Consider the following 19,816-nt stretch of genomic DNA (forward strand, 5'->3'; position numbering starts at 1 on the left):
AACTGATTTACATATATGTACAACATTGTGCACACCCACACACACGAAAATAATATGGACTGGAAATTTTTACGACAACATGGTTTTCAATACATCATAAGCTAGCAGCTTTAACAACAAAATGTTTCTTTCATTGAGCCAGTTGCCATGTTCGGATCATTCTGCTGCCTCCCTTTGTACATCTGGATAACAAGGACACCCATGTCAGGCTCTTACTTATTGACCACAGCTCCGCCTTCAACACTACAATCCCAGCAAAACTAATTTCCAAACTCCAAGACCAACGTCTCTGATCAGCACTCTGCAACTGGATCCTCGGCTTCCTGATCATTAGACTGCAAAGAGCAAAGACAGGCAACAACACCCTCTCCATGATACTCTTATCCACCAGTGCCCCGCAAGGCTGTGTACTCAAGCCCCTACTGTACTCCCTGTACACTCACCACTGTGTGGCCAAATTTCATCTAAACTCCATTTACAAGTTTGCTGACAGTGCCACTGTTGTAGACTGGATATCAAACAATGATGAGACAGAAAACAGGAACGGGGCAAAGTGCTTGGTGGCATGGCAAACAGATAACAATCTCTCCCTCAATGTCAGCAAAACAAAAGAATTGACCACCGACTTCAGGAAGCACGGAGGAGAACATGCCTTTACCTACATCAATGGAGCCGAGGTGGAGATGGTTGAGAGCATCAAGTTCCTAGCAGTGATGATCACCAACGACCTGTCCTGGATTACCCACATTACCCCACTTGTAATCTCTTCCAACCTCTTCCATCAGACAGAAGATTTAAAAGAACTTAAACACACGTACCAACAGATTAAAGAACAGCTTCTTCCTCGCTTGTTATTAGGCTTCTGAACGGACCTCTCAAATTTCAAATCTACTGTCGATCTTGCTTTTTGTGCACGTTCTCTGCAGCTATAACTTTGTATTCCTCACTCTGTTCTATCATCCTACGATCTTCGAATGGTACAATCTGCCTGTACCGCACGCAAAAGAAAACTTGTCACTGTACCTAGGTACTTGCAACAATAATAAAACAAATCAAATCTTGACTCTATCTCTATGGCTCTAAATCAAATTAATGGCAACGGCAATGCTAACAAACATGGTAAAACTTCATTAACACATTTAAACAGTTCTCTCTCCAATCCCAGCATCCATTCTAATGTATTCTGGTACTAAATCTATTTTGTATTAAATCAATAAAGTAACTGAATAAAGTATCAGTTTAAAATTGCAACACTGGGCTGAATCTTCATCCCTCCAACGTCATGTTTGGCAGCCAAGTGGACATTTAATCAGTTGAGTCACCAAAGTGGGCAACTCATATCCAGACAAGAGCCATACCCTGCTACTGCCAGTACTAACCCACGTGTACTTGCTTGTAGGCCCCTGGAGGTGGGGAATGTCATTTAAAGGCACTGAGTGCCTGATTGAAGGACCCTGCTTGGGGGTAAGGTGCACTGAGATTCAACACCATCCATTCCCCATTGCTGCCAATTTCCCTCGGCTGAGTACGGAGGTGCTGCCCGGCCAGATTGGTCAGCAGCTTTCGGTGGGCAGGGCTTCCAAAGATTCACAGCCACTGCCCCACCCCACCTCCTCTAACCCCTGCTTCCTCCCTGGGTCCTCCATCTCGAGGGAAAGCCTGATGCCTGAGTGCCAGAAGATGCAGCAGGATTTCTCGAAAAGTGGCAGTGCCTAAACCCACCAGCTCTCCAGTTGATAACAAGGTATGGAGCTGGATGAACTCAGAAGGCCAAGCAACATCTCATCCTCACATACCACCCCACCAACCATCAGATCCAATGCATCATCCTCTGGCATTTCCGCCATCTGCAATCCAACTCCACCACCAAAGACATTTTTCCCTTCACACCCTTGTCTGCTTTCCGGAGAGACCACTCTCTCCGTGACTGCCTTGTCCACTCCACACTCCCCTCCAGCCCCGCCACCCCCAGCACTTTTCCCTGCAACCGCAGGAAGTGCCACACCTGCCCCTACACCTCCTCCCTCACCCACATCCCAGGCCCCAAGAAGACTTTCCACATCAAGCAGATGTTCACTTGCACATCTGCCAATGTGGAATACTGCATCTGCTGTACCTGTTGTGGTCTCCTCTACATCAGGGAAACCAAGCAGAGGTTTGGCGACCACTTTGTAGAACACCTCCGCTCAGTTCACAATAAACAACTGCACCTCCCAGTCGTGAACCATTTCAACACCCCCTCCCATTCCTCAGGCAACATGTCCATCCTGGGCCTCCTGCAGTGCCACAATGATGCTACCCAAAGGTTGCAGGAACAGCGACTCATATTCCGCTGGGGAACCCTGCAACACAATGGTATCAATGTGGACTTCACAAGCTTCAAAATCTTCCCTCCCCCTACTGCATCACAAAACCAGCCCAGCTCGACCCGCCTCCCTAACCTGTCCTCCCTCCCACCTATCCCCTCCTCCCACCTCAAGCCGCACCCCCATCTCCTACCTACTAACCTTATCCCGCCCCCTTGAACTGTTCGCCCTCCCCAGACTGACCTATCTCCTCCCTACATCCCCACCTACACTCACCTTTACTGGCTCCATCCCTGCCTATTTGACCTGTCTGTCTCCTCTCCACGTAACTTCTCCTCTAAACATCTTCAATCCGCCTCCCCCTCTCTCCCTAATTATTTCAGAACCTTCTTCCCCTCCCCCATTTCTGATGAAGGGTCTAGGCCCAAAACGTCAGCTTTCCTGCTCCTCTGATGCTGCTTGGCCTGCTGTGTTCATCCAGCTCCACACCTTGTTATCTCAGATTCTCCAGCATCTGCAGTTCCTATTAGCTCTCCAGTTGATGGCTGGGACTCCCATCACCTCCACCAGAGTCTGCCCACCAGCACTCGAAAATCAGCTCTGCCTGTTACACGTAATAAATAAATTAAATGTGCAATTGCGTAGTAAACAAGAAGAGTGATTTCTACTACTTCAACGGAATTAGCTAAGAAATCTTACCACAACGCTCAACTTGTACTGCTTAAAAATCAAAACTCAATAGTCTAGGATTAAAAATAATTTGGAATAATCTTCATTAGTAATTGATTGTTTGGTATTTAATCAAATTCCAAAAAATCTGCTGAAGAGCATCTGCTGCTCTAGCCCTGCCTCGAATGGCCGATAGTTATGCATTATGCTAATTTGACACTGCTGTCCATTTTCTGCCTGCTACTGAGCTAGCACCCATCATTGAACAATAAGGATTTTAACAGCAGCTGGCTGTCCATCAAAGAAGACCATGTGTCACCAATCTGATTTAATACAAAATAGATTTAGTACAAGAATAGATTAGTATGGATGCTGGGTTCCAGGAAATCATTGTTCCTATTAAAATGGCATATGTGAATAGCTAGCCAAGCAGGAGTATGTATGATCGCTGTTAAAGCTTTGAAGAAAACAGTAAGAATGAAATCCCCTTTTTAATATCTGTTCAGTATGCCAAGTACAGAGTCTCCCCCACAGACAAATTATCCTGCTGGTATTTAATAACATCTTACAGAAATTCTACAGACATTAGAATGAACGTAGAACAATTCAGTATATCAAAGGATAACACCTAACCTCCCTTTCACCCGTCTCCCCATTAGTCTTCAGCTTTTACCACACAAGAAGCCTGGTCCCAGGCAACACAAGGGAAGAGCTCTATCCTCTCCACAATCTTTATGTGTTTACAATGTATTTTCTTGGCTACAACTGATTCGGCAGTTGCATCAGCTTGAAGTTATGCATAGTAAACGGAGGTATTTGTTTTCCTGGCAGTTACTGTTCTCCTTACTGGGCTTTTATATGTAAGCTTGCCCAGTAAATATCGAGCTTCCATAAGGCGGCAGCACAGAAGGAACTCACAGGCACATTAGATGAACACATATGGGCAATGTAGAGAAGACATATTGTGTAGTATTAATAAGCATGCATAAGAAATAAACGGTAACAGCACATAGTTAGCATATAAAGCCATATAAAATTTAGAATTTTCATGAACAAAATTAGGCCAACCTCAGGACCATATTTTGGAAATACTATTAAATAGTTCACCTTTGCAAAGTCTCCCCATTCATTAAATGACATTCAATCTCCATTTACTCAAACTACTCCTTTCATTGCTATTTTTGTAAGCTAAGGAAGCTATTAACTATCAAACTAAACATCATTTTGAAGCTCTTCACATAATGCATGATTTGAATAGTTTCTGACAAGGTTATTTCTCTGAAGATATTATACACCTTTCGAGGTCTGCTTTTGAATGTTTTGATACATCATACAACATTGTTCTGATTACATATAAAAACTCTCTCAAGAGTCTAATGTGATTTTAAACCTTACCTCCAAATCAATGTAACAGCTAACCAGTTGAAAGTTCATGATCTGATCACTATTTCCATCAAATTAATGGTTTCCCGTCGCTTTAAGGTCTTTCTCTGTCCACTTTTCTTCATAGTAATCCCCTCCACTCATTATCCAAATTTATCCACACATAAGACCATGAATCATTCTCACCTCACTTTCTTTTCTCAGCTTACTTTTCCATGTTACTTTTCTTAAGTTTAAATCCTTTCTGATAATTCAGCTTACCCTGAGATAATGTGTTACAAGCCTCACAGTTTTATACTCTTTATTCAACATGGTATTTAAATCTTGATCTTTTCCATGATCTTCAGCGGGATAATGTAAATCTTGTTTATTTTGATCCATCAAAGTACAACTTTGCTGTATTGTATCCAAACCATGACAACAATTGGCACACCTTACTATGATAATTCAACCTTTATTCATAAACAATATTAAAGCGTTAATATCTGTCTGAATTTAATTCCTACTATGCCTCCATAGCTGTAAACTTTTTTTGAGCCAAAGATATATTCTCAGGTTAGCACCTTTCATCTTTCAATGAAGCCCAATTCTGACTAATGTGGAAGTAAACTAGCGTGTGATTTTACATTGGGGGGCCCAGGTATGAGAATATAGGATCTTAAATCGAGGACTTGGCACTCAACAGTATTGGGTCATAGAGTGGTAGGCATGGGTCATTCAATAGGTATTTTACATGCCCATATCACAGTCAGGATGATGGTAGGAATTCCTTCACCGATGTTATGGTGCTGCACTGGGGAGGGTCTTAGTAATAATTGTACATCCACTAAGAACTGAACTTGTGCTTACCAAAGACCAAGGAACAGCTCAGCACAGGAACAGGCCCTTCAGTCCACCAAGACTGCACTGTCACATGATGCCTTTCTAAATCAAAAAACCTTTGCTTCGACACAGTTTGTATCCCTCTGTTCAGTGCCTATTCATGTAACTGTCAAGGTGCCTCTTAAACACTGCTACTGTGTCTGCCTCAATCCCCTCCCCTGTCAGCGTATTCCAGGCACATACCATCCTCGATGTTAAAAAGCTTTCTCTGACATCTCCTCTAAACTTCCCCCTTTTATCTTAAACTTATGCCCCCTACCAATTGACATTTCTACCCTGGGAAAAATGACAGAACACAGAACATAGAAAAGTACAGCACAGTACAGGCCCTTCGGCCCATGATGTTGTGCCGTGGAATAATCCTAATCCAAAAATAAAATAACCTAACCTACATTCCCCTCAATTCACTGCTGTCCATGTGCATGTCCAGCAGTCGCTTAAATGTCACTAATGACTCCGTTTGCATGACTACCACTGGTAAACTATTCCAGGCGCTCACAACTCTCTGGGTGAAGAACCTCCCTCTGATGTCTCCTCTATACCTTCCTCCTAATACCTTAAAACTATGAACCCTCGTGGCAGGCAATCCTGCCCTGGGGAAAAGTCTCTGGCTATCAAATGATATATTCTGTCCATGTCACTCATAATTTTGTAAACTACCATCAGGTTGCCCCTCTCATTCAACATTCAAATGAAAACAAACCAAATTTGTCCATCTCTCCTTATTCCCTCCACTGAGTGTGCATGTGCGCGCGCACGTGCCTGCATGTATGTGGGCACGTGTGTGTGTGTGTGTGTGTGTGTGTGTGTGTGTGTGTGTGTGTGTGTGAGAGAGTATGTGTGAAGTATGCGTGAATGTGGTGTATGTGAGACAGAGTGTGCGCATGTGTGAGAGTGAGAAAGAGAGACAGTATGTGTGTGCGTGTGTCTGTGCATGTGTGTGTGTGTGTGAGTATGTGTGGTGTATGTGTGTGTGCGAGTGTGTGTGTGTGTGCAAGTGAGTTTGGATGTCTGTGGGAGAGAGAGTGTGTGTGTGTGCATGTGTGTGCGAGGGAGACTGTGTGTGCGTGTGAGAGGGAGAGAGAGCGTGCATGCATGTGCAAGAGAGAGAGAGTGTGTGTGCGTGTGTGAGAGAGTGTGCATGGGAGACTGTGTGTGAGAGACAGCGCATGTGCGTGTGCACGTGAGAGAGAGTGTATGTGTGAGAGAGCGTACGTGAGACAGAGTGCATGTATGTGTGAGAGAGTGTGTGTAGTGTGTGTGAGAGAGTGTGTGTGTGTGTGAGACAGAGTTCGTGTGCGTGTGAGAGAGAGCGTACGTGTATGTTTGTGAGATAGAGTGCATGTGTGTGTGAGAGAGTGTGTGTATGTGTGTGAGAGTGTGCGTGAGAGACAGTGTGTGTGTGAGAGAGAGTGCGCATGTGTGCGTGAGAAAGAGAGGGAGAGCGTATGAGTGTGTGTGTGACAGAGACAGAGAGTGCGTTTGTCTTTGAGAGAGAGGACAGAGTGTGAGTGTGTGTGTTTTAGCGTGTGTGTGTTAGTGTGTGTGTGCGCGTGTGTGTGTGTGTGTGAGAGAGAGTGTGTGTGTGTGTGTGTGTGTGTGTGTGTGTGTGTGTGTGTGTGTGTGTGTGTGAGAGAGAGAGAATGTATGTGTGTGGGAGAGACAGATTTTGTGTGTGTGCATGTGTGAGAGAGAGAGAGAGAGTTTGAGTGTGTGTGTGTGAGAGAGAGAGAGAGACAGAGTGTGCGTGTGTGTGTGTGTGTGTGTGTGTGTGTGTGTGTGTGTGTGTGTTACTGTCAACATAAATTTCCATATATCCAATAACCAAACTGTGGAATGATATACAATTCCAGTGAAAATTATGTACGGATAGAAATGATGGTACTAGCAGGCATGTTCAGTGGTCCAAGATCAAATTCATTGTCAACTTTCAAATCTGAACCCACCCTCGATGACGACAGAAGCGATTGGTTTGGATTGATCAATGTTTAAGATAGGTATCCCAGTGGGACAGGTTCAGATTTTGGTAAAATCCACAGAATTAACACCTGCATTCCAGTTAGCATAAGAGAACCTTCATTCCAGCTTGTCCATGCCGACTGGACATCCCAATCTGGCCTTGTCCCATTTGCCGGCATTTGGCCCGTATCCCTCTCGACCATTCTCATTCATATACCCATCCAGATGCTTTTTAAATGTTGTAGTGGTACCAGCCTCCACCACTTCATACATGCACCACCATTTGTGTGAACTAGTTACCCCTCAGATCCTTTTTAAATCTTTCCCCTCTCACCTTAAACCAATGCCCTCTCGCTTTGGGCTCTCCCACCATGGAATAAAGACTTTGGCTATTCACCCTATTCATACCCATCATGATTTTACAAATCTCTGTAAGGTCGCTTCCCCATTAGCCTCTGACACTCCAGGGTAAAAAGCCCCAGTTAATTCAACATGTCCCTACAACTCAAACCCTCCAGCTGCTGCAATCTTTTCCGCACCCTCTCCAGTTTAACATCATTCTTCCTCGAGAAGGGCAACCAGAATTGTATGCAGTATTCAAAAAGTGGCCTCACTAATATCGTGCAACTGTGACATCCCAACTTCTATGCTCAATGTTCTGACCAATGAAGACAAGCATGCCAAAAGCTTTCTTCAGCACCCTGCCTACCTGCAACTCCACTTTCAAGGAACTATGCTTCTGCACCCCTCAACCTCTTTGCTTGACAACACTCCTCATCAACTGTGGAAGTCCTGCCCTGACTTGCCTTTCCAAAAAGCAGCACCTCACATTTTCTATGTATTAAACTCCATCTGCCACTCCTCAGCTCATCGGGGCCCATCTGATTAAGGTCTGTTTTAATCTGAGATAATATTCTTCACTGTCCACTACACCACCTATTTTGGTGTCATCTGCAAACTTACTAGATATGCCTTCTTTACTCACATCCAAATCATTTACATAAATGACAAAAAGCAGTGGACCCAGCACCGATTCTTGTGGTACATTGCTGGTCACAGGCCTCCAGTCTGAAAAGCAACGTGCCACCACCACCCTCTGTCCCCTACCTTCCAGGGATTGATTGATCTTTAAGCATTTTAAGACTGACAGCGTCTCCTCTTCTATAATATAAACTCTTTGAAAACATTACTATTTATTTCCCCAAGTTGCCTAGCTTCCATGTCCTTCTCCAGAGTAAATACTGACACGAAATATTTGTTTAGTATCTCACCCATCTCTGATGGTTCCACGCATAGATGGTCATGTTGGTCTTTAAAAAGTGCTACTATCTCCATAGTTAGTTTTTTGCCTTTAATGTACTTACAAAATCTCTTTGGATTCTCTTTTATTCTATTTGCCAAAGCTATTTCATGTCCCCCTTGTGTCCTCTTGAATTGCCTCTTAAGTATACTCCTACTGCCCTTATATTCCTCTTAGGATTCACTTGATCCCAGCTCTCTACACCTGTTATATGCCTCAGAATGAACTCGATGAACTCCTTGCAAAGGAGAAGCGATTCGCTGGCTTTAAAATAATCCTGGTTAAAGATGTCTTTGTGCAATTAATTTAGTCAATAGACCATGGCACTCAATTTAATATGAATTACTGATGTTTTGTTTTAATTTCACATTTCAAAACGGCAACATCCCACGGGGGCAGTTCATATTGAGCGGAGTGAGTGAGGTACAGGCTCTGAGACAGGCAGTCAGCATCATGGAGAGGAGCGAGTGAGTTACAGGGTCTGAGACAGGCAGTCAGCATTGTGGAGAGGAGCGAGTGAGGTACAGGCTCTGAGACAGGCAGTCAGCATCAGTGAGAGGAGCGAGTGAGGTACAGGCTCTGAGACAGGCAGTCAGCATCATGGAGAGCAGCGAGTGAGGTACAGGCTCTGAGACAGGCAGTCAGCATCGTGGAGAGGAGCGAGTGAGGTACAGGCTCTGAGACAGGCAGTCAGCATCGTGGAGAGGAGCGAGTGAGGTACAGGCTCTGAGACAGGCAGTCAGCATCGTGGAGAGGAGCGAGTGAGGTACGGGCTCTGAGAAAGGCAGTCAGCATCGTGGAGAGGAGTGAGTGAGGTACAGGCTCTGAGACAGGCAGTCAGCATCGTGGAGACGAGCGAGTGAGGTACGGGCTCTGAGACAGGCAGTCAGCATCGTGGAGAGGAGCGAGTGAGGTACGGGCTCTGAGACAGGCAGTCAGCATCGTGGAGAGGAGCAAGTGAGGTACAGGCTCTGAGACAGGCAGTCAGCATCGTGGAGAGGAGCGAGTGAGGTACAGGCTCTGAGAAAGGCAGTCAGCATCGTGGAGAGGAGCGAGTGAGGTACAGGCTCTGAGACAGGCAGTCAGCCTCGTGGAGAGGAGCAAGTGAGGTACAGGCTCTGAGACAGGCAGTCAGCATCATGGAGAGGAACGAGTGAGGTACAGGCTCTGAGACAGGCAGTCAGCATCATGGAGAGGAACGAGTGAGGTACAGGCTCTGAGACAGGCAGTCAGCATCGTGGAGAGGAGCGAGTGAGGTACAGGCTCTGAGACAGGCAGTCAGATCACTGAGAGGAGTGAGTGAGGGAAATACCCCCTAAAATCTGTGAGAAAAGAGCAAGCCTGAGGATTGGGGAAGTTCAGAATTCAGCAAGGAAATGCAAAGTTGATTAAGAAGGTAAAAATGAGGGTAAGGGGGTGATCCTGCAAGGAACATAAATATAGACCCTAAGAGGTTCCTCAAGGATGGAAAAACAAATAGATTAACGAAAACAAATGCCAGATCCTTACAGTCTGTAACAGGAGAATTGAAAATAGGGAACAAGGAAATGGCAGAGCAAGTCAACAACTACTTTTGTTCCGTCTTCATAGAAGACACAAATAACTTCCCAGAAGCGCAAAGGAAGCAAAGGTCTTTTGGGAAGCAGGAATTCAAAGAAATTAGTATTAATGAAAAAAAGTGTTGGAGAATTTAATGAGAATTAAAGCTGATAAATCCACCAGGTCTACTCCCAGGCTCAACAGTGGATGTGCTGGTTGTCACCGTCTGAAATCCTGTAGATTCTGGAACAGTTCCACAAATTGGAAGGTGGCAAATGTAACCGGACTGTTTAAAAAAAAAGAGGGAGGATGAAAACCAGGAATTACAGCCTGGTTAGTTCAGCATCAGTATCAGGAAGATTGCTAGATTCTATTAAAAAGGATTTGATAACAGGGTACTGAAATAACACCAGCAGTATTACACGAAGTTAACACCGAGTTATTGAGGGGAAATCGTGTTTGACAAACCTACAGTACGGGAGTTTTTTTTGAGAATGACAAGTTTGACGTATGAAGAGAGACTGGGTTGTCTGGGCCTGTATACGCTGGGGTTTAGAACACTGGAGGGGGGAGGATTCTCATTGAAATGTATCCATTTCTGGCACGGCTGGACAGACTGATTCAGGATGATGTTTCTGCTGGCCAGGGGCTTAGAACAAGGCCTCACGCTCTCAGGACTATGGGGTAGATCCGTTTGCACTGAAATGTGGAGAAATTTCTTCACTCAAAGGGTGGTGAATTTGTGGAGTTCTCTGCCACAAAAGGCTGCAGAGGTGAGGTCACTGAATATATCTAAGAAAAACATAGATGCATTTCTAGAAAAAAGCTGAAGGTTTCAACTGTAAGGGAATAATGGTGTTGAGATAGAGGATCAGCCATGTTCATGTTGAGTGGTGCAGCGGACTTGATGGGCCAAATGGCCTCAACCTGCTACAATTCCTATGTTTCTCTTTTCTACTTTGTGTACAGATCAACCATCATTTTATTAGCGGCTTCAAAGGTCAATTTACACACAGACTTCACTGAGGCAAGCAGTAAATAACGTTTGTGCCACATAAGTGCCAGACAACGGCCATCAACAAAAAGAGAAAATCTAACCATTACCAGCCGATATTCAACGGCTGTACAATAGCCGAAACTTCCCCATAATCAACATCCCGGGAGTTACAATTTACCAGAAACTGAACTGGACCTGCCATATAAACACACTGGCTACTACAGCGAGTGACCCACCTCCTGACTCCCCAAAACCATTTACAAACCGGAAATCAAGAGCATGATTGAATACTCCCATCTTGTGGATGGGTGCAGCCCCAATTACATTCAAGAGGCTTCAAATAATAGAGGACAAAGCCGCCCGCTTGATTGGCACCCATTTGCAAACATTCACTCCCTCCGGCACCGACGCTCAGTAGCAGCCGTGTGTACTATCTGCAGGATGCATGGCACAGATTCACCAAGGGTCTTTACACAACACCCATAAATCTACAACCACTACCATCTAAAAGGGAGAACGGCACAAATATATGGAAGCACCACCACCTGCATGTTCCCTCCAAGGTCCCTCACCATCCTGAATTGGAAATACATCGCTGTTCCTTCACTGTCGCTGGGTCAAAAGCACAGAACTACCTTCCAACCCGCACCGTGGATGTACCCACACAGTTTATACTGCGGTGATTCATCCCTGGGAACAGCCAGACCCTGACCTCTCTCCCTTGGACAACCTGACCCTGAGCTCCCTCCCGGGGACAGCCTGACCTTGACGTCCCTCCTTAGGCCAGTCAGACCCTGCCGTCCCTCCCTGGGGCAACCAGACCTTGACCTCCCTCCCTGGGACAGTCAGACCCTGACCTCCTTCCCTGAGACATCCAGACCCTGACCTCCCTCCCTGGGACAGCCTGACCCTGACCTCCCTCCCTGGGGACAGCCTGACCCTGACATCCTTCCCTGAGACATCCAGACCCTGACGTCCCTCCCTGTGACAGCCTGGCCCTGACCTCCCTCCTTGGGCCAGTCAGACCCTGAGCTCCCTCCCTGGGACAGCCTGACCCTGACCTCCCTCCCCGGGACAGCCTGACCCTGACCTCCCTCCCTGGGATAGTCAGACCCTGACCTCTCTCCCTCTCTGGTTTCCTTCTCTCTTTATCCCCTTTGTCTAACATTATCTCCTGCTGTCCTCCTTCTTCCCTGAAAGTACTGACTGTTTGCTGGGTTACACACCTCCAGGAACAATTCATGCATCACTTGGTCATTCCTTGCTTGTGAGTTGAGGCAGTGATCATTAAGGTGACATCGTGGCTCAGTGGTTAGCACTGCTGCCTCACAGGGCCAGGGACTTGGGTTTGATCCCAGCCTTGGCTGACTGTCTGTGTGGCGTTTACCTATTCTCCCTGTCTCTGCGTGGGTTTCCCCGGGTGCTCCAGTTTCCTACGGCAGTCCACAGATGTGCAGACTGGGTGGATTGGCCATGATGAAGTTAATATTTTGGGTCACTCACTTGAAGTCTTGACCCAACAGTGCAAGCTTGCAGGGATAGGGTGTGTGTGGGGTGTGTGGGTGGGGCACCCCAAAACAGACTCAATGAGGCCACTGTTTACTCCGTACAGCTGTCCATCCTGACTAAGATCAGCTTATTGTGTACAGACAAGGTCAGTATGAAATAGCTAATAGCTAAGTTAACCATGATCAGATTGGCAGTTTGATCATCTTGCTCAATTGGAATTTTAAGGTATTTTCAGTACTTTTCATACTTTTTTCATCCCTCGCTCATATCTCCTTCATCCCTCCTCACCTTTAGCATAAATGCCACATTTTCCTAGCAGCTATCAGTTCCGATGAAAAGTTACTGGTCTGGAAACAGTAACTCCGTTTTCTCTCTACAGATGCTACCAGACCTGCTGAGTTCTTCCAGCAATTTGTTTGGATCTTTTTTGGGTTTTGCTCCTTAACTGAATCATGGGGGTAAAATCTGATTGCCTGGGGAACTGACCACAGGATCGTGATGAGTGATTAGTCCCTGCCTGTTATTTGCAATGTAGGCTGCCATGGGAATGGCACACTGCCTGTTGTTTTACATGACAGCATGGTTGTTTCGTGGATAACCACATTGCTCATTGGCTGGGTGCCTGGCTGGAACTCTACTGTGGCCACAGCAGACGCTCAGAATCCTTTTATCAGCCGAACCTGAACTCGGAAATATTAATTAAACGACAACATTGGAGAGTGAGGTTTACAAATGCTGCACAGACTATTCCAATGTGAAAGATGAAATGCAGGAAAAATCTCTATTGGCAGACACATGTTCCGAGGCAGTGGGAGCTAATAGCTGTGGAGATCAGTGGCAGGAGACCCTGGATGCAGTTCCAAAAGTTTTCAGTGACTTTGCATGAGTGGTCAAGATTATAAACCCAATCTTACATCGATCACTAAGGTAGTCTTTTCCCATCTCCATATCATTGCTTGACTTCACCCCCATCTCGGTTCAGCTGCTGCTAAAACAGTCAGCTCTGCCTCTGTTACCTTCAGACATGATACCCCTGGCTGTATCCCACAATCCACCCCTCATAAATGTGAGGTCATCCAAAGCTCTGCACCAAGCCTGGTTCGCCCAGTGAACAGCCCGTGCTTGTGGATCCTGGTGAAGCAATACTTTGTAGAATTCTCAGCCTTGCTCTCTAATCCATCCAAGGCCTCATCTGTCTCTAGCTCTGCAATCTTCTCCACCTTCAGTCCTATTTGAGATAGCTGCGCTCCTTGACATCTGGCTTCATGAAAATGTTCAATTGCTTCACTATTGACAACCATCCCATCAGCCGTCAAGATCCCAAACATTTGAGATTTCCACCTTCAACCTCTCTTCCCATATCTTTCCCACGTTAAAGTGCCCCCTAAACCAATCCCTTTAATTAACCTTTGAACATCTGTCCTAATGTCACTTTGTGGCTCAGTGCCAAATTTTGCTTTATTATGATCCTGGGAAGCACCTTTTATTATCAAGGCACTTTCTAAATGTAAGTTGTTGTTGTCAGTGCGTGCAGGTTGGAATGTTGTTTCCTTTCCATCCCACTAGCCTCAACCACTTGATTCATCCCATCACTCACCAACAATTACTATCAGCAATGACTTGGGTATTGATAAGATTCATCAGACTCCCACACTGGAGCAAATCTCACAGCTAAATTTCACAGCCTTATCTGCACAGGCAGCTACTCAACCATCAAGGGCAAAACAATCATAGCACAGTCACCCTCCCTCTTGCAAGAGAAGGTGACATGTAACTAGAAGCAGTGGAGACTGACCAAAGAGGGCATGTCCTCATACCCATAAAGGGGATGGGTCCCCATGAGCAGAAAGATGCCCATTGCTAAAGGAAGGAATGGCAGAGGCCACTGAAGGTGACAGCATTCTCATATTATTCCTGCTTCTCAGAACCCACCTTACCCACACCCCAGTCTCTACTGCTTAACAAGCAGTGGAAGGTATGAGCATAACCCCTTTACTCTCCTTGCTTCTCCACATCCGCAACCTCGTTCCTCCCTCAATCCAGATTGCTAAACTCTAGCTGGACAGTGGGAACCACAGGAAGAGGAGGAGGAGGAAGTTTTTACTACCTTAATAAAGGTCACACTCATAGCCAGCAGCACAGGTACTAACACTGCACGTAACTCAGAATTAACACTTAGTAAGATGTTGCACTCTTTTTGCCTTGTGGTTGAGTGATGGTCAAGAATAGAAGGAAGACAAGGTGCAGGACTGGTGGCAAATGAGGAATTGGGCTGCAGTTAGTGGTGATCAGATGTGCTCTTCAGCCACTATTCAGGCGGAAAATTGGCGTGCTGCTGGCCTCACTTCTTCATCCTTCTTCTCAGCTTCCTGGACCATCTCCTCCTCCTCCTCGTGTTCCTGGTCCTGAGCTGGCCCATCCACTGGCTACGGCTGGTCCCTCTGGATGGGACCTTGCACAGCATACAGTAGACCTTCGTGAAGTTTTACTGCAAACTTGCCAAGTGCTGCAGGGGTCAAGGCAGGGAGAACCTCGTTTCACCTTCTCAAGGTTCTGCACCATCACATACATGGTGGAAAAATAGCTTCCAGTGTGTGCACGCATGGATTACACTGGAGTCATATGGCAGCATGCATTGAACTGATGACTTTTATTGCCCAACAGCCACTTGTTGTGGAGGTTCAAGTACAATTGGGATAGTACAGTGCCACAGGCTGAAGATCTCATAACTGTTGCAAGGATACTGGGCATTGAGTGGCACAATGCATTGTCACATACAGGCTGCTCCTTGAGGAAACAGAACCCTCTTTCACTGCTGGTGTGAAGCCTGCAATGATGTTGAAACTGAATACACTGTAAAGATCTTTCCTAATGGATCAAGTGAACTATCTCATCTCAAAGATATCATTCCTTTGTAAAAAAACATGGGTCTGACCAATGCTGATCTTCAACCAGGAAAGTGGAGCAGGTTCTCAAAATGCTCATCATTTGCGACTGCTCAGCTTGCATGGAAAAAATGCTTTGGGATCTGCAGCTTTAAAAATGAGTTACTGTCAACAACTCCAATATGCATTTATGTAGCACTTCTAAGGTAATAAAACGCCTTGAGGTGCTTCATATTAGGTGCTTCCTTCGAAGAAAACTTTAATCAATGTTACAAAGCCTTTTCAAGTACAGTATGCTTAAACTGAAGAAGGTAATGTGAAAAAAATCATATTACAAAGAAGTGTCAAATTTAATATTGCAGACCATAAAGTTGACTAAAATACATTACAGAGATAGTAGGAACTGCAGATAGTGGAGAATCTGAGATAACAAGGTGTAGAGCTGGATGAACGCAGCGGGCCAAGCAGCATCAGAGGAGCAGGAAAGCAAATGTTTTGAGTCGAGACCCTCCTTCAGAAAGACCTGAAACGTCAGCTTTCCTGCTCCTCTGATGCTGCTTGACCCGCTGTGTTCATCCAGCTCTACACCTTGTTATCGAAAATAGATTACAGTTGCAGGCTGGATGCCATAAAATGTAATTGCAAGCTGGATGGTGTGAATCGACTGGAGAAGAAGTGTTTTCTCATCCAGGTTAGCAACAGTTTATTTGTTGCTATGCAGTAGAAAAAGTTCGGTCATATTTCCCTCGCATTGATGGTATGTCTAAATAGCCCCATTAAAACTGTCACATAACAGACCAAAACAGCTTAAGTACAAACATATTCTCTATTACATTACCTACTGAGGAAATACAATAGACTTAACTGTAAGAGAAAATTATACCATTCATTATAAAGTTTCACCAAACTGCTGCATGTTATTGTATTTTCACCCTTCACTTTCATTTAATGTGATGTAATTGGATCCATGGAAAAGAATTTGTAATAGTGGAAACCTTGGTTTTTACATCTGTAGATTGTATTCCCTGGGGCACCAAAGGTTGAGTTCAGCCTGAGTTCTGATGACTGAAAAAAGTACGATTACCATTTCGACCTTATCTTGATCCGATAGATTTAAGAATTATTCTCTACCCTCGGACTGAACTCCGAGTCTATGTTTTACCTCAAACACTGGAAGATCCCTGCACAGTATTCACTTTTAAGAAAATTAATTAGGAAATGCTGTACAATTACATGCCTTTCTCTAAGTTTCGCAACACACAGTGTTTAGAAACCTTCCAGAAAATCAGTTGTGTGGTGTTACATGAGCAGAAGCATGTATGTGCTTTGAAAGGCATACTCTAGGGATTATGTAACTTCTTGTACTAGGTTTCAGTAGAACAGCTTTATAAATCTTTAATGGACTTTTCATTACATTTGAAATAAAATATTAAGAGTACACATCTAAAATATTTACAACGTAGTTAATGGCCAGCTTTTGAAGAAACTGGATGACAAAGTAAATGTTTGAAAAACAAACTTATGGAAGTATTTTAAAAACAAAATCAATAAACTGTAAGCCTGTGCACCAACTTTGTAACTTATCAAACATCTGTGATGTATAATGCATGGCTAACTGTGGCACTGTCTATAACGTTTAAAAGATTAATAGTTTCAATGTGTAAACATTTTTTGCTTTGCTGTAGTGGTTTCGACGTTTTTGTTTCCTTACTCTGTTGTCCCCTTTAATGAGTTTCTCTACCAAATCTTTCTTACCTCATCCTTTTCTTTCATACTCTTCCTCTGCCTGCCTTTTCTTTATATTTTCATTCATGTTGACATTAAGTATATGCTCAAACTGACATGCATTCTAGTAACTACGGTAAAACACTAATTTGGGAATAATAATTATGTTGATTAGAGTTTAGTAAATTCCACGTGAACAGATTAAGTTTCTATTTTAATTTCTGAAAACTGAGATGTTAACCTTGCAATGCTGACTATAGAATTAAATATGATATCTATTTTACATATTAATGCATATTTCATCAAAAAATGCAAAGAAACTGATTAATTGATAAATTCTAAACTAAATCCGGTTTGTTTTTACAGTACTAGGCCATTTCAATGTATCTCATTTTATTAGCTTAAAAAAAATCAAGATTGAATTTTACTGGGGGAATTCTCGTGATTAATTCCTACTTTTCAGCCAAGTTGGGGCAAGTTACCAATCAACATTCATTTACATGGTTATTCGAAGTGTTTTAAATCTTTCACTGACATCACAGGGGTGGATTGTGAGAACTGCTGCAATTTTTATGTGATGGTACTAATGGCAATAAATTTCAAAATTAAGAACAAAGGTTACTTGTGACCATCTTTTATTTTATTTGTTCAGGGGGTGTGAGCATTGCTGGCTCAGCCAGTCTTTATTGACCATCCTTAAGTGTCCTTGAGAAGGCGGTGGTGAGCTGTCTTCTTGAATTGCTGCAGGCCATTTGTTGAGGATAAACCAAAATAACTTTAGGCAAGGAATTCCAGGATTTTGACCCAGTAACACTGACAGAAAGGTAACGTATTTCCAAGTCAGGATGGTTAAGTGTTCAGATGGACCGTGTTCCCGTTTATCTTGTCCTTCTGGATGTAGTCATTGCGGGTTTGTCTAAAGGGCCTTGGTGAATTTCAGCTGGCTTTTGTTCTGTCCATTTCAATAGACAATTGCTGAAAGCTGACAACATTAATGGGAGTACTGGTTTGAAAGGTTTGTTGAGCTGCATATCGTATAGAATTTGAACTGACAACCATGGATGATGATGGAGTGCCATTTGGAACTGATTTAATGTTAATTCAATTTCCTTACTCTTGTCAATCTCAGGGAACCTTTCCTATCAGTATCCCAATCAGGTCGCTGACACTTATATTTTTGAAAACGATGGATAGAAACAAGCAAAAAAAAGTGCAAAACATCACTGAGGCTAATTGTAATATTAATGTCACAGGGAGTCTGAGAATCATAAATATCTTGGTTACTGCCACCAACTCTATTCATTCACCATTAACTTCCTCCCCATTCTCAGTCTCAAACTGAACCAGACAATTCACAATCTAGGCATTCGGTCCAATCCAAAGCTGAGTTTCTAATGGATATTCTTTCGTGTCACAAACCTTGCCTACTTCTGTCTCTACTACTACCAACCTTCTGTTACCACCCACCTTCACCCCAACTCAGTTAATTGGCTTTAACTCATGTCTTCGGCTCCAGACCTAATTATCCAATGCACTCCTGAAAGTCGAGCCAATCCTCCACCCTCAGAAGCAAGTCAACTCATCTGAAATTCTTCTGCTATATCTTATCCTGCCCCAGGCCTGACTCACTCATCGGTTACTTTCATCGTGGAGCTACACCGTTTCTCATCTTGTAACACCTCAAAATGAAAAATCTCACTGTTGTGTTTAAACTTTCCCAGACTATCACAGAAATCTCCCAAAATCATACAACTCCCCACCCATCCTGGAAATCTGTATTCCTCTCATCTGTGTAATTCATACGTTAGCTCTGCCTTTTGGCTCATTGGGAGCAATTATACCCTCAACCTACTGGGGCCCAGTCTCTACCAAAGCCATTTCAAAACATTGTGCCTCTCTGATCCATGAACGCCCTCTTAAAGTCCACATCTTTCATTAAGGATTTGGTCAACTCTTGTAAAACCATCCTCTTATGCTCAGTGATTGTTTTCCCAAATCTTTGAGAAATAGCTCTTGAAATGTTTAAAATTTAGAGTAAACAAGTAAATTGCAATTATGGTTATTACCTCACATTATACAATCCCAGGCGTGGTACTGATTTCATTTCTCATTTTACTGAGTATGTCGTTTGCAGAGAGATGCTCCAGTTCACTTATTTTCAATGTCCACAATTCTTCTACTCACACAATACTCTGCAATTTCTAAAATGCTGAAATGTTGATCAGGGTCAATTGACCAATAAGGCTTATTTCAAAGCCTCTCGCCCCAATGTTATTGATTATGCTTCAAAAACTACATGCAATTAACATGAGGAAATTCAGGGCACAGTCTTCCCAGAATGACTATAAGATGAAAGAGAGTTACTTAGGGAGATGATGGCTGCAAATGAGACTTGGCTCAATATTCAGTATAGGAATTGCAATGCAGGATCGCTCTGAGCCCATTGCTTCCGACAAAAGCAGAACACAAATTCCTTTCTGCCCAGTAATTTAAATGTCTATAGCAGGCAGCACTAAACAGATTGTTCACTGGCTGCAGGACCAAACAGGGGACTCAAAGTCAATGGAGGATAGGATAAGCTCAAGCAGACCCAGACTAAAAACCAGCCTGCACCTCAGAAAAGGGTGGATTGTGGTTGGAGCAAGTGGTATTGTGTTTCTGA

At 44.0% G+C, this 19,816-nt stretch overlaps 1 protein-coding gene across 3 annotated transcripts in view; it reads right to left on the bottom strand.

Annotated features, from left to right (window-relative positions):
* LOC125466417 (retinoic acid receptor beta) overlaps positions 1 to 19,816 on the bottom strand; it is a 488,627-nt gene that overhangs the window by 102,427 nt on the left and 366,384 nt on the right. The window lies entirely within an intron of this gene.

This window comes from Stegostoma tigrinum, chromosome 2 (genome assembly GCF_030684315.1).
Source record: "Stegostoma tigrinum isolate sSteTig4 chromosome 2, sSteTig4.hap1, whole genome shotgun sequence".
In the NCBI taxonomy this organism is placed as follows: domain Eukaryota; kingdom Metazoa; phylum Chordata; class Chondrichthyes; order Orectolobiformes; family Stegostomatidae; genus Stegostoma; species Stegostoma tigrinum.